This window comes from Staurois parvus, unplaced genomic scaffold (genome assembly GCF_062004578.1).
Source record: "Staurois parvus isolate SC_StPar_1 unplaced genomic scaffold, SC_StPar_1.0 ptg000052l, whole genome shotgun sequence".
Taxonomy (NCBI): domain Eukaryota; kingdom Metazoa; phylum Chordata; class Amphibia; order Anura; family Ranidae; genus Staurois; species Staurois parvus.
The window spans coordinates 4,163,320-4,178,223 of record NW_028317848.1 but is presented as its reverse complement, the minus strand read 5'-3'; the positions used below and the strand labels follow the sequence as shown (position 1 = coordinate 4,178,223).

The 14,904-nt window shown below is 41.2% G+C and overlaps 1 protein-coding gene across 3 annotated transcripts in view; it reads left to right on the top strand.

Moving 5' to 3' along the window:
* CPQ (carboxypeptidase Q) overlaps positions 1–14,904 on the top strand; it is a 586,146-nt gene that overhangs the window by 382,387 nt on the left and 188,855 nt on the right. The window lies entirely within an intron of this gene.

Sequence of the window (14,904 nt, the reverse complement as noted above, 5' to 3'; positions counted from 1 at the left end):
GTATCCAGTAAGGAAGTAGTAAAGTTCAAAATAGAAAGAAGTAAAAATGTTAGCAAAGGCATTTGGGCACATCCTTTGCAGGTAATGGCAGTCACAGGCCTGTCCATGGGGCTATCACAGGAATAAAAAAATATATATATATATAAGGATGCTATAGAAAAGAAAAGGGGGAGCAAGAAAACGAGGAGAGAGAGAAAAGCGTGGGGGAGGTGAAAAAGGAAGGGGTGCAGGGGATTGGTGAAACTGGATGAAGCGAGGGAGATATGAGTTGTTCAACCTCTCAATCCAAGGACTAATCCAACAGCACAGCAGAAATCCAGGTTACTTATTACTAGTACAGGATTTCTGGGTAGTTTGTACATAAGGTAAGGTCACACAAGTTGTGTTTTAAGTGAAATATAGCCCAATAAAGGGAACTAATGGATTATGTTTAATATGTCATGGAGTTTAAAACGAGACCAACTTACCTGATCATCTTCAGTGGTTAAGTCTTTACATACTTATATTTCTACTTACCTATGACTAAATCTGTAAGATCTTAACATTCAGCATCTGAGTCCCATTTCAAAATCAGTTGAGTGAAGAGTTCTTTCAATGAGCCACCACTGTTAATTTTTATTAAAGATCTAAATATACCCAGGCCCATCTGGACAGGGGACCCCTTGGCACCCATAGTATATCTAATAAAACTTCAAATGGTGAGACTCATATCTCAGCTCCCTGTCAAGCTAAAAAAATTAAGACCCAATGTTTTTAAATATAGGTTTACTTTTATCTATAAAAAAATTATTTGTGCTTAGTGAAACAAAAAACAAAGAGTATTGCTCTCAAAATGTTGAATAATAACCATACAATAATCTAAACATACACTTGGTGCACATCTCTACATTTATAGCAATACAATATACACTTGTGAACAGTAAAAAAGTGCAATCCGCCATATGAAAAGCGAAACCAGACTTATGAAAAGTGAAGAAATGCTCAGTCCAACATATATTCTCTGAGATTTAATAAGATCTTAAAAGGTGGTGAGCAAATGTGATTCCTCCACCAAATATATGATCAGCCTCTTACCAAAAATATTGATCTCACTTTCCAGAGATCAATACACGCTTGTGTGCGTGCACTCACCTCTCTGATAGGATACTTTCACCACCTCCTCAGCATAATGTGACAGACACCAGAGGGAATTTTCTTGTGCAATAAACGGATATTCCCTCCGTTTGCCATAGGTTTGCCACCCCTGCTATGGAGGGATATGATTTGTTCATATTTCATGTTTGAGGGTTACAACCACTTTAATATATTTTTTGATGGAGGGGGCAAGAGATGAGGACTGGATTGGAATTAGGGCTTTTTGTTATAATTACCTCTTATCTTTTGCAACAAAGAGAGAGGACACATAGATCAGGAAAATTGCTAGTATGGTCTTATTTAAAAGTAGCAACATAACCAAACCACCTAAATTTGAGACAGATGCACCATCATATGTGTTAACTATTCTTTGTCAAAGTTTTTTGATTAATTGACACTGAGCTGGAATTTTTAGTTACAAATACATTTTTTTCTACCAGATCGTAAAACTGTATTTATGCACTTCCAAAAGTTGCAAAATGGTGGTAGTCGCTGGATGGAGATGTGTGCTGACAATCTAGCAGATGAAAATCCTTTCGATTTGCGTGTTAAGTGTCCACTTTTTTAAGCTAGATATATATTTATATTTGTGTGATGCCCTTTCACAAATGAAAATGATAGACATTGGACTGTGGTTGGATGGTTGTGGTGGATGATGTTATTGGACCTTATTACCAGATTGTTTCATAAACATCAGCATACTAAGATCTTGTAAACATACAGGTTTAAGACTATAGAGTATGAAGGGGAGTGGCTGTTGCTTCATATTTTTGAGCATTCGCAGATTATACCCCGACCCTGCTGAAATCATTTGGCAGCGTTCATTTGTCTTTGTCTGTCCTAAATCAGATATTCCTGGTAATAAACATAGCTCAGATTCCAAATAGCCTAGGCAGGAGGCTTAATGTAAATTTTACACATACTGCTGGCAAAAAAATTAATCTTTATGTGACATTTTCAATCAGCATCCTAAGACACAAATTCCTTAACCGTGTCATGCATCGATGACATAGAAGGAGGATGCAATTTTAAGGTACATAGAAGAAAAATAATTTGCATGCTTCTTCTATTTCCACAGTAACCTGTGTGCAAGTTTCACATATTGGGAATGACACACAATTTCCAAGTTTTCATAACTGAAATTTATTACTTGCAAAGCTGCCTAGGACTCAGGAAATTGGCTAATGGAAAGAATTTTCTAGTAATGACCATGTATGTGCTTCAAAGGTAAAACACCATTGAAATAAAAACGATCACTTTTCTCAAACTCAGCATAAACTTTCCATATATACATCGTACTGAGCTATTTAAGTGTGTGTTTTCTGTAGGAAACCTCCCTTTAGAAACGCTATGAATATAACTGCAAAAATAATTGGACACTCTGACCTGAAGCTTACTTGTATGGTACAGACAAAGGAATTTAAAGTAAATTTACAACTTAAAAACAAAAAACTCTTCATTAGTTCAAAACATAAAGTGGCTTGTGTGGTAAAGTCAGGGCGGGGTTACTAAGCCTACAGTCAGAGAAGTGAACTTGTTTTATAGCAAAAATGAAACCACAATAAGGAGGCCACTCATAGGTGTAATTCTGGCCCACAAAAGGTAACAGCAGACAGGACTTTACCGTACGAATATTGAGCAGGTTCAGTCCTCTCCAGCAGCCCATTCAATATAGGACATACATACCAATAACCTTGTTCTTGACTGGTTGCACATAGTTTCTACCCAGAAACCTCTGCAATCTGCCACACCATTGTATTTGTACTACAGTCACATGCACTTCAGTGGAAATCCTACCCAGCTGGACAGGTCATTGGAGTAAAGCAGGTCATTGGAGTAAAGCAGGCCATAGTTGATGCATTATTTTTCATTCAACCAGTAGACTGAACAGAAAAAATTGATTAGATTCCCCCATCAACACACTTGGTGGTAATGGGGGAATCCTTCCCACAGAGCTATTGGTTTCTGACAGTGGTTAGAGTTCCCCACTGTTAGAATACAATAATCAGTGTTGTTCGCTATAGACAGGCTGGTTGCGCAAAAGTCAACCAGGAGATCCCACTGAACTGGCTGAGTTTTGATCCATCTATGGCCTGCAATACATAGGTACTGCTCTGAAGATTTTAGGCGGAGGCTGTGTGGCCTGGGCAGGTAGCACAGGGAAGAGCTTTGGGGCAGCAAGTTTAGAAGTAAGGCTTACAAAGTGTAAAGGGAGGAGGATGGAGTAGAAAAGGATTTTTAAAAGTTGGAAAAAAAAAAAACCTATGGCTGTCCAGCCTGTCCTGGGAGTGGTACACCGGCTCATGCCAAACCCCCTACACAACCTATGACAGGGGGGAGGCGCATCCAAAAGAAGTCACTACATATATTTAAAAGTTCCCTTAAGTTTTAATGTGATAGGGCTGTCCTTTCATGAAGCCCCTCCCCTCCTGCCAAACCCCTCCCCACTGTGTCATGGTTGGTGCAAAAAAGATCAATACAATTAAATAAAATAAAGACAATGATAGTAACATAAAAATACTGTTGCTGTGTAGTGTATAAGTATGGATTTTAATTCAGAATACATACATCCTGTGTTATAATCATAGTAGAGAGAAAATATACCTATTTCTGTTAATAGCTGGAGCAATTTTTTCCATTTATCTTTTGTGGTTTAACCCGAGAAATATACACAGATTTTATTTATAGCTGAAAAATAGACTCTAGTGTAAATGTTTCAAAAATCAAGAGTCCTTTTATGTCTAGGGACTTCTGACTTTTCATCTATATATAAAGCATGAAAGTTTGTGCTAGCAGTGGGCTTTTCAACATCAAAGATGTGCAAATAATTCCAGAAATACCTTTCCCTGGTTAAAAAGAGTTAAGATAACATACATTAATGTTGTTTCTATGGAACCAGCTCCATGGCTGATATTTTGTGTTTATGTAGTACACTGACCTGAAAAGAGACCAGAACTTTTTCAGGCAAAGAGAATTTTATGATCCCATACAGAGAATCTTAATTCACTGCACATTGTCTTCTTGGCTGACAAAGAGAAATTATCTTTTGTCCCATGGGTTTGCCTCGCCCATCATATATTTCTTAATAAGCCAGACAGCAGAAAGAATGCGCATAAATACATGTGAAAATGGAATGTGACACAAGATAGATAACATCTCTTAGCCCATGCTGGGACTAAACATGAGAGGACAAGACTTGGAAAAGGCTGAACTTTTTTTCTTGGTTATAGCATTAGTTATGAATACTTATCTTAAATGTCTTTCTGAACATTGCAATCATAGTGTTCCAACTAAGTATGTAACGGAACCGGACCCCGACTGCACTAGGGTATTTCCATTAAACTCCCGCTTCCCTGTCCGAACACAGATCCACGGACACCACCGCTGACCAAACAGGACGAGACAGCACCAGACTTGGAAGGATTCCAAAAGATAGACTGCTTTATTTTAACATAGATACAAGATATATACACAGGGTGGGGAAATACACCCAGTAAGAGGAAACACATCAGCAAGCAGTCCTATCAGAGGGAAGGGCTGCCGCAAACACCCCCCACCAAGCCAGTACAAACACATACACCCCATAATAGTTTGCTCCCAAGCAAGGCACACAATAGAACAATGGGATACACCACATGGCAGTAGACAATACACAAACCCATACATCCCATAATAGTTTGCTCCCAAGCAAGACACACAATAGAACAATGGGATGCAGCCCCATGGCAGTGAACAATGAATACCCCCCCACCGCAATATTAGAACATTCCACCCTGTACCCCTAACAGGCACAGGCTGACTTACACATATTAGGGATATGGGGAGCTGAGACGGGTCCCCCCACCCCCAAAAGTCACTCCCGTCACAATGTACATCTAACTACAGTTCTTAGCATTATTCCAGGATCCATCAGGTGTCCACTGAACAAGAGATGTTAAACCTTTCACAGTAGGGAAAGATTTTCTGGGACCCCAACTGGCAGTCTACCAGTGTTTTGATATAGTTAAAAAAGATGTAGAATAAGGTATCTAACCATGCTAAATAATCATTATGAGATCCATCATGGCTCCTTAATCAAGTCAATCATAGAAATATCATTCTGCTTCTTAAAATCTGAGTAATTATCAAGACATTGGATGTACAGTTCATGCACATCTAGTAGTGCAAGGACAAGGGTCACAAGGGTGACTGAGTCTTGGCCTGGAAGCAGGAGCCTGGAAGAAGGTAACTGGCCATGATCCTTGCAGACACCATGGTATGAATAGTTAGTATGGTATGTTCCTTTGTTCTAGAGTGGCACAGATTTTACTGGTTAAGTTGTGTATGTACATAAGGGCTTTAAGGGGATACCTGGAATCTCTAATTAGTATTAACTAGTTCACAAACTGCTAAGGGACAGGTGAATTGCAGAAGGGATCTGAGAGTTATGCTACTCTTAGACCACAAAAAACATGTGAAATGCTTAAAACTAACTCATTATTATTATTATTGTTATTACTATTATGCCCAGGGCAACTAGGGGATCAAGCTACTTGCCATGCAAATTAGTAAATCCTAACATCCCATTTACATTCCACCACAACCCATTAGCACATTCACACATCTATTGCCAATTTCTTTAAAACTCCTAACTTACCTCATCTAGTTACTGAATCTATTCTAAATCACATCTAAATTCCCCTGTCACAGAATTAGAGATTTAAGAAGTTGATTTGTTTCTTGACTGGTAATAAGTCACTGTGCATAGACAGTTACTCAGGAGAATATAATAAAGCCTTCTCTGATATCTTCATACTCCCTCTCACGGCGGTATATAATGAAGCTATATTCATTGGCTCTTTTCTAGGGGACATATCAAAATTAGTTATTGTGATTTTTCCCAAATCAGGAAAGGAGGCAACTAACCTCAACATTCTAGACCAATTTCTCTTTTAGGGTCTGTTCATACCAAATGCCTTGGGGCTCCAATGAGTGCTGAAAAAAAGTGCTGCATGCAATAATTTGTTTCAGTGCAGTGTGGTGTGACACAATACAATGCATAGCATAGCCAATAGAGCTTAATGAAATTTCACTTTCTATATTGCAATAAAGTTGTAACAGAAAAAAAGTACAGTGCAATGCACCAGAACCAGCACATTGGCACTATTCTTCCCAGGGTACACCAGCAGCTGTGCATTCATTGCAACTGCTGGAGTAAATGAGCCCTTAACTCATATTGATTCTCACAAAAAAATCTGTTATCAATGGAACAATTGATTAACTCAATGCCTCAATGGTAATATGATTTGTTTTAAGATGGCTAAAATCTGGTGCGGAATGGCCTGATCCATACATTTATCTTCAGGAGCTGTGATGTCCCCGTTTTTCCCGTTTTTTCTTTCTTTTTTTCGTTCCATCCCATTCTCAATCAATATGTGAAGTAGTATTCTGTGTAGGACAAGAACGTAATATATGTTCAATACTGTGATAATTAAAATGTAATTTTAAAGCATGTTATCCTTTTTTCTTTTAACCACAAAAATGATTTAAAGTAAATGGGACTCTATTGAAAGCCTACTGACTAAATAATTAGAGTCTTCTATATGCCCCCTGAGCCCTTTTATCACTTTCATCTTGCTATTGTCTACAACTAAAGTTTATGGGACAAATTTAGTAATTCTGGCCATTTGTAGTGCTTATAAGCAAGTTATTTTCTAGTAAAAGACAAAGTAAGTTGTGCACAATGCTTTCAGACCACTTATTTATTGTCAGGGGGCTTTGTTATCCATTCCTTCAGGTTAATGGCTCATATGTCACAGCTGATCGGGGACAAAGACTTTGTGCTGTGTTATATGGTGTGTTCCTTATTTCTAGTGATGAACCTGCAAACATTTTAGCTAAAAGTTTGTGATTTGTGAACCCATCAAAACCTGGGTATTCACCAAGAATTTAAAGTGATACTAAAGGTTCATTTTTTTGTAAAATAACAAACATGTTATACTTACCTGCTCCATGCAGTGGTTTTGTACAGTGCAGCCTGCATCCTCCTCTTCTTGGGTTCCCTGCCAGCGCTCCTGGCTTCTTTTTGTTGGGTTGCCCCATAGCAAGCAGCTTGCTATGGGGGAACCCAAGCAGCTTGCTATGGGGGCACCAAAGCAGGTGTGTTCCCAAGCCGCTGCTCCGTGTGTCCATTCACACACGAAGCCGCACCTTGGCCCCTCCCCTCTATCTCCTTATTGGCTGACGGGCTGTGATTGACAGCAGCAGAAGCCAATGGTTCACGCTTGCTGTATCAGCCAATGAGGAGGCAGAGACCTGGGACAGCCGAGGTTCTTGTGCACATCAATGGATCGCGATGAGGCTCAGGTAAGTATTGAGAGAGCTGGGGGCACTGCTTCACACAGAAGGTTTTTTACCTTCATATATGGAATGTATGATGGTAAAAAACCTTGAGCCTTTACAACCACTTTAACTTTATCCTTAGTTGTGGAGATTATGGAAATTTTGGACACACAGAATTACAAATACTAAATAACATTTTATGGTTACTAATATGGCTGAGGCCAGCTGAGGGGATCTTGGACGAAAAATGTTTATACTTCAAACTAATTAAAAATAAGTCCTTGCAGTAATATTGATATATATTTATATAAAATGTGTGAACATTTACATAACATACAGTATCTAATTATTTTGCTTTCTGGGATATAAAGGCAATGTTTTGCTGTAAGAAAACTACTGATGCTTTTGATATTCAGGGCAAAATTGACTGCATGCATGCCTTGAAAGTTCTCTGTTCAAACCCTGTGTAAGCTCCATGTTGGAGCTTACACAGGGTTGACAGTGTCATCCTCCTTTCATGCGATAGTGTTCGCGCCTATCGATTGGCACATCAGACCTGAGCATTGCAATATGGGTGGCAATCACTTTCCCAGAAGCACTAATGCCAAGTGCTTCAGCAGGGAAGGTCAGTGAAGTGTAAATGTGTATGCAGCAATGTTCGTTGATAGCTTTATGTATGTTAAAGCAGAATTAAACCCTTACCTCTGCCATTAAAATGCCCAACATTGCAGAGAAAGCTAAAGCAGAACTAGTAATTAAGCAATAAATAAATATTTAGACATTAACTTGAAAACTTGTAATCTATTTTGCCCCCCACCAACTCCCCCATCCCAAGCCGGCACCATCTTGGAAGTGGTTCCCCCTTGTTTTCTCTAACTGGGCTGCCACTTGCAATAGACATAGTCTGTAAATCAAGTATGAGAATTAAGGCATAAATGAGAAGACTAGAAAGAGCAGAGTGTCTTGCCAGACATGACTGTGACGTAAACAAAGGCAAAGTTGTCTGCATGTCAAGGCCCGGCCTTTGTGCCATAAATTAGAGTGAAAAAGCGCATCTGTAAGTGACGTATGTAGCACACAATTATAGTGGTATCGGGGAGTGCTGTGCAGAATTTGAACCCTGTCTACATTATGTGAACAATAGAAGTTTACTGATGGGTGAAAGTGAAAAAAAATACTTTAATTCTGCTTTAACAAATGAAGTCGGAAATCCAACTAGTTTAGGTAGAACTTCACTGCTAGAGCCATGAATGAATTCCAGCTGTAAAAGTGGAAAAGAGAAACAACGGTTTAGACTTTGGGCTCCAGCAGCCATTTTGTTCAATCATGGTCTGTATAGTTTTGTGAAAGCCAATGCTTTGAAGCGGGAGCTAGCTCAGATGTTTCCACTTTTTCTTTACATACTGAGCATTCATTCAGCCCAATATAAGCATTACACAGGAACTGTACTCAGCTACAATTTTATAATTCTCTTCCTGTAAACATCCAGGCTAGTTATACAAAGGTAGAAGAAACTGAAATATAAGATGGCATCACAAATAACTGGAAGTAATTGAGCAATGTTTTCCCTCATATGTGTAAATCTGATTTGGGTTTATTTACCGGGCAGAAAGGTTACACTGTACAAACAGCAGACTGAGACTGTGTTGAAATGAAATATACTAATAGACAGAAAACTCTTGGCATAAACCTTCAACAAGTTCATCAGAACTGCTTAACACTGCACTTCAGGCAAAAAGCTAGGTACAGCAGAAATTCATGTATGTCAAGTACCATAGTATTTATAACTCAGTTCAGTCAGCCTAGTAGTCTGGATACCTTAGCTTCATCGTATATCTAGAGTCTGGACCTCTCTGCAGACTACACTGAGACATAGAAATTAATGTGGTGCTCCCAAAACATTCACAACAGGAGAGGAAAATATACTGTAGATGTCCCATGTATATTACAAAGTCCCCTCCAAAAAACAGCCACTGAATAAAAGTTCATTCCAAAGGAAGCCAACGGGTGATGGACATCTGGCACTTAAGGGGTTAGCGCTTCCTGTTGCACTTCAAACTCCGGTTCAGGGAAAATTCACTAGTATCAGGCAATATGAAAGAATACAGCCAGGGCGCATAGATGCTTCAGTATCTTGCACTCTTTAATCAGTAAAAACCAAGTATCCACTTACAGTTAAACTAGCAGAGATCGGCATTCAGAAGTGCTGGAGACCACACTCAGATATAGGCCAGGCAACTTTTGGTGAGGGGAGAAGAACAGGAGCTGAAGCAAATGACAGGCTTGAGAAAGGGAAGTGATGGCCAGAAATATGTTGTCTGCTGTGTTCCTGTCTGCCTGTCCCGAACGCTCTGTGTGTTAAGTTTCCAGATCACCAAGGGTTACTCAACCTGTATCTGCGTGTGGTCTCCAGCACTTCCTCATGTCAATCTCTGCTATTTTAACAGTAAGTTTGTTTTTACTGATTAAAGAGTGCAAGATACTAATGTATCCATGTGCCCTTGCTGTTTTGTTACACTGCGATAAAGCAGTGCAGCCTGGTCCAGGACCTTCCTCAGTCTTAGATCACACTGATAAGTCATCCCCATGTTCTCCCTGGCGTAAAATATATGTAGACCCAAACATGAAAATCTCACAAAACTTTAAAGGGCAAGTTCACCTTTTCATAAAAAATGAAAGGGTGAACTAACACCAAATATTCTAGGCAGACCACCAGACCCTACTGCATATAGCCGTGATGCTTCGTCCTGCAGGTGTGGTGGTCCATATACTGCAAAACACAACCCCAGAGTAGGCATTCATCATAATGCTCTCAAAGTCAAGTGCTCATTAGTCAGCACAGTTATGTGACCATGTTGACCAAAGAGAAGCACATTGAAGGCTTCTTCTTCTGGTAAGTTTCTCCATCTGGCATCCCATTCAACGTGACAGCTTGGTAAGAGTGGACCCTAATGCCTACACACGATGAGAAAATCAACAAAAAAGATGATCATTAGTACACCGCTTTTGAGAGCCGATTATGACAGTTTTTGCTTAAATGTAAAAAAGGGACAAGCACAAATTTTTTCCTCATACGATAACAAAATGAACCATTTCCGTGTAATTAGTATGGTATTTGTACGAAAAAAATCGAGTGACCAAGACTGCGCATGCTTGGAAACGAAACAATACATTACAATACAATACATTACATCACTTCTGAAGTTGTGCTCTGTCTTACAAAAATGTGTGTAACTTTAGTAACCTATTTGTTTTCGATATGAGACTAACATGCAAAAAAAAAAAGGGGGGTGATTATTTATCTGATATTGTCATCAAATTGTACTAGGGTTAAATGTACACATTAAGTGCATGGGACTGTGCACATTAGTGTTTGCTTTTTACAATTGATGCATGGTTTTATATGAGTTAACATTTGACCTAATACATGTATATGTTTAATTCTACATGTAACATGCACTTTGGTGAAGTGTAGCTAAGTCAAATGGGTCTGTTTGGGGCATCCTACAGCAGGAAAAATATGGCAAACACCTGTCAAATTTTCCAGTTCTAAAAAAAATGTTTTATACTTTTAGATGCTCAAACTGATATTTTAACTCCTAAGCCACCGTGCACTAAATATTAACTGTACTTAAAGCAGAATGAAACTGACAGGTGCAGGGGGGGCTTTTGCCATGATGTAAAGTACAGACATAACCCAACTCCATTCTCTGCACCATACAGAGAGTAAGAGTGAGTACTACACAGGCACTGTACACAAACAGTTACAAGGAAAATTACAGTATTTTCCGGCGTATAAGACGACCCCCTACTTTTCTTGTTTAAAATATAGGGTTTGGGCTATACTCGCCGTATAAGACTACCCCTCTTCCAACGTACACCAAATAAAAATTAAAAAACATCAGATTTGATTTCAATATGGTATGGTATTCCAATGATGGGACACGATTCCTCGCTCTGACATAAATGATGAGGCACTATTCCTCCCATTGACACCAATGATGGTGCCCCATCATTAGTGTCAGTGTGTGAGGAATAGTGTCCCATCATTAGTGTCAGTGGGAGGAATAGTGCCCCATCATTGGTGTCAGAGCGAGGAATCGTGCCCAGTCATTGGTGTCAGAGTGAAGAATCGTGCCCCATCATTGGTGTCAGTGGGAGGAATAGCATCCCATCATTGGTGTCCGTGGGAGGAATCGTGCCCCATCATTGGTGTCAGTGGGAGGAATAGCGTCCCATCATTGGTGTCAGAGCTAGGAATCGTGCCCAATCATTGGTGTCAGTGGGAGGAATAGCATCCCATCATTGGTGTCCGTGGGAGGAATAGTGCCCCATCATTGGTGTCCGTGGGAGGAATCGTGCCCCATCATTGGTGTCAGTGGGAGGAATAGCGTCCCATCATTGGTGTCAGAGCTAGGAATCGTGCCCAATCATTGGTGTCAGTGGGAGGAATAGCATCCCATCATTGGTGTCCGTGGGAGGAATAGTGCCCCATCATTGGTGTCCGTGGGAGGAATCGTGCCCCATCATTGGTGTCAGAGCAACGAATCGTGCCCCATCATTGGTGTCAGTGGGAGGAATCGTGCCCAGTCATTGGTGTCAGAGTGAAGAATCGTGCCCCATCATTGGTGTCAGTGGGAGGAATAGCATCCCATCATTGGTGTCCGTGGGAGGAATCGTGCCCCATCATTGGTGTCAGTGGGAGGAATAGCGTCCCATCATTGGTGTCAGAGCTAGGAATCGTGCCCAATCATTGGTGTCAGTGGGAGGAATAGCATCCCATCATTGGTGTCCGTGGGAGGAATAGTGCCCCATCATTGGTGTCCGTGGGAGGAATCGTGCCCCATCATTGGTGTCAGTGGGAGGAATAGCGTCCCATCATTGGTGTCAGAGCTAGGAATCGTGCCCAATCATTGGTGTCAGTGGGAGGAATAGCATCCCATCATTGGTGTCCGTGGGAGGAATAGTGCCCCATCATTGGTGTCCGTGGGAGGAATCGTGCCCCATCATTGGTGTCAGAGCAACGAATCGTGCCCCATCATTGGTGTCAGTGGGAGGAATAGCACCCCATCATTGGTGTCAGTGGGAAGAATCGTGCCCCATCATTGGTGTCAGTGGGAAGAATCGTGCCCCATCATTGGTGTCAGTGGGAGGAACAGCACCCCATCATGGGTGTCAGTGGGAGGAACAGCACCCCATCATGGGTGTCAATGGGAGGGATAGCGCCCCATCATTGGTGTCAGTGGGAGGAATAGCGCCCCATCATTGGTGTCAGTGGGAGGAATAATACCCCGTCAGTGGGGAGAGGAATAGTGCCCCATCGTTGGTGTCAGTGGGGGGAGGAATAGTGCCCCATTGTTGGTGTCAGTGGGGGGAGGAATAGTGCCCCATTGTTGGTGTCAGTGGGGGGAGGAATAGTGCCCCATTGTTGGTGTCAGTGGGGGGAGGAATAGTGCCCCATCGTTGGTGTCAGTGGGAGGAATAGTGCCCCATCGTTGGTGTCAGTGGGAGGAATAGTGCCCCATCGTTGGTGTCAGTGGGAGGAATAGTCCCCATCATTGGTGTCAGTGACACCAATGATGGGACACTATTCCTCCCACTGACACCAATGACACTTGCTGACCCCTGTTCCAGTATGGTGCTGCTGCAGCCAGCATATGTGGTTGCAGCAGCACCTCTGCACTGCACACTTACCGGCTGCTCCCTCACTCGATTTTCGCGGGTCCGCTTGACTCCGCCTCCTTGCCCATGATTGGCCGCCTGTGTGCCTTTCCTGAGCTACAGTTCTGGCGGCCAATCACCGGTGAGGAGGCGGAGCCGAGCTGCAGGAGTGAGGGAGTGGCCGGAGTGACTGAATCAGTAGCACTTCCTGGATGGATCGTCGTGGGAGCCAGGTAAGAGACAGCAGCCCTCTGCCCACCCCTGTACTTAGTGTCCCTTCCATCGGAAGGGGGGGACGGCGGCGGCACTGCGCCGCCCCCCTAAAAAGTGCCGCCCTGACATATACCGGCGTATAAGACGACCCCCGACTTTTGAGAAGATTTTCAAGGGTCAAAAAGTTGTTTTATACGCCGGAAAATACGGTAGATTTTTTGGGTAAAAGACTCGCCTAGCGGTTTTTTTATTTTTGGTTTACTTGTACTTTACCCCTTCATGCCATCGGTCTGTAGATGAACAACTAGCAGCATACACCTGTGTGCTGTATTAATTTTGAAACTATACTGTTGCTTATTCCTGTACGTCCAATAAGTGCAATTGACCAGCGGTCAATATGGTTCTTGATTATCTGGTCACAATGACAGTTAATCAAACAAATGTAGGAACATATAAGAAAGAATCACAATAATACATATTTTGTATATGAATCTCAACAAAAGTGCTGCACTTACACTCAAAAAAGAGAATATCTCCTAAACGGTGCATGTTTAGGAGATATTAATTTTGCCTACTGGTAAGCTGTATTATACGCTTACCTGTATGTAATATTTAAAAAAGCGAGTTTACTACCACATTAAAAGGAAGGTCTAATGCGCTTGTTAGCCCAAAGTTCTCATTTGGCTCACTGCTAATGGTTTTCTTCATTAAGGGTCTCTTGCTCCAAAGTACCATATAGCTCCCCATTACGCCATTACGGCGTCCTCAGGAAGCTCCAGCTTAAGGATGTGAATGTTTAATAATATTACTTGAGTATCAACTGAAATGTAAAATCAATATCTGCAGTCTCTCCTAACACAACCTTTGTTGCTGGGTGGTTTAGTTATATTCACAACATTAAATGATCAGGTAGATTTCCTACATGTGCTAACTGGCAAAGTTGTAATTCTGTAGATAAAAAATTGTAGGATGAAAAAAAAGGGAGTCTCGTTCTTCTAGTGGAGAAGAATTCAGGAATGGGGAGCAAGAAAAATATGGTAGGATATGAATTGTAGTGGCAGCCTGGTACAGTGGTGTAATGACTCGAGTTGTATTGGACAAACATCACATACTGTGGGTGCATAGAATGCATGAAGGTGAAAAAAACCTTGAGCTTTTAGAACCATTTTAACTAAAGAATTGTTTTTTTTTCCCCTTGGTTTTTTGTTAAGAGGTCTTCTTTTATCACTTGGTATGTACTAAAGCAAAGCCTGTGCACACTGTTGCATGTCCACCATATATGATTGAGCATGCCATTTGTCACACCCCATAAAATATTAGAAGAGGCTTCAAGTCACCTACTGAAAGAAAACGGTAAGAGGAGCTGAGTAAAATTTGCTGTAGGTATGGGAACGGAGGATGGAACTATATTTTCCAAATTACTAAGTCATGTTCTAGCAATGTCTTAGCATCTTGAAAGTAACTTAGTACCTAATGTGTAGACATCACTTGAACATGACTTAGTAGCTTGCCAGAGTTGGTTCCAGTCTTCTGTCCCCGCACGTAGAACAATTTTTACTCCGTTCTCATTACTGC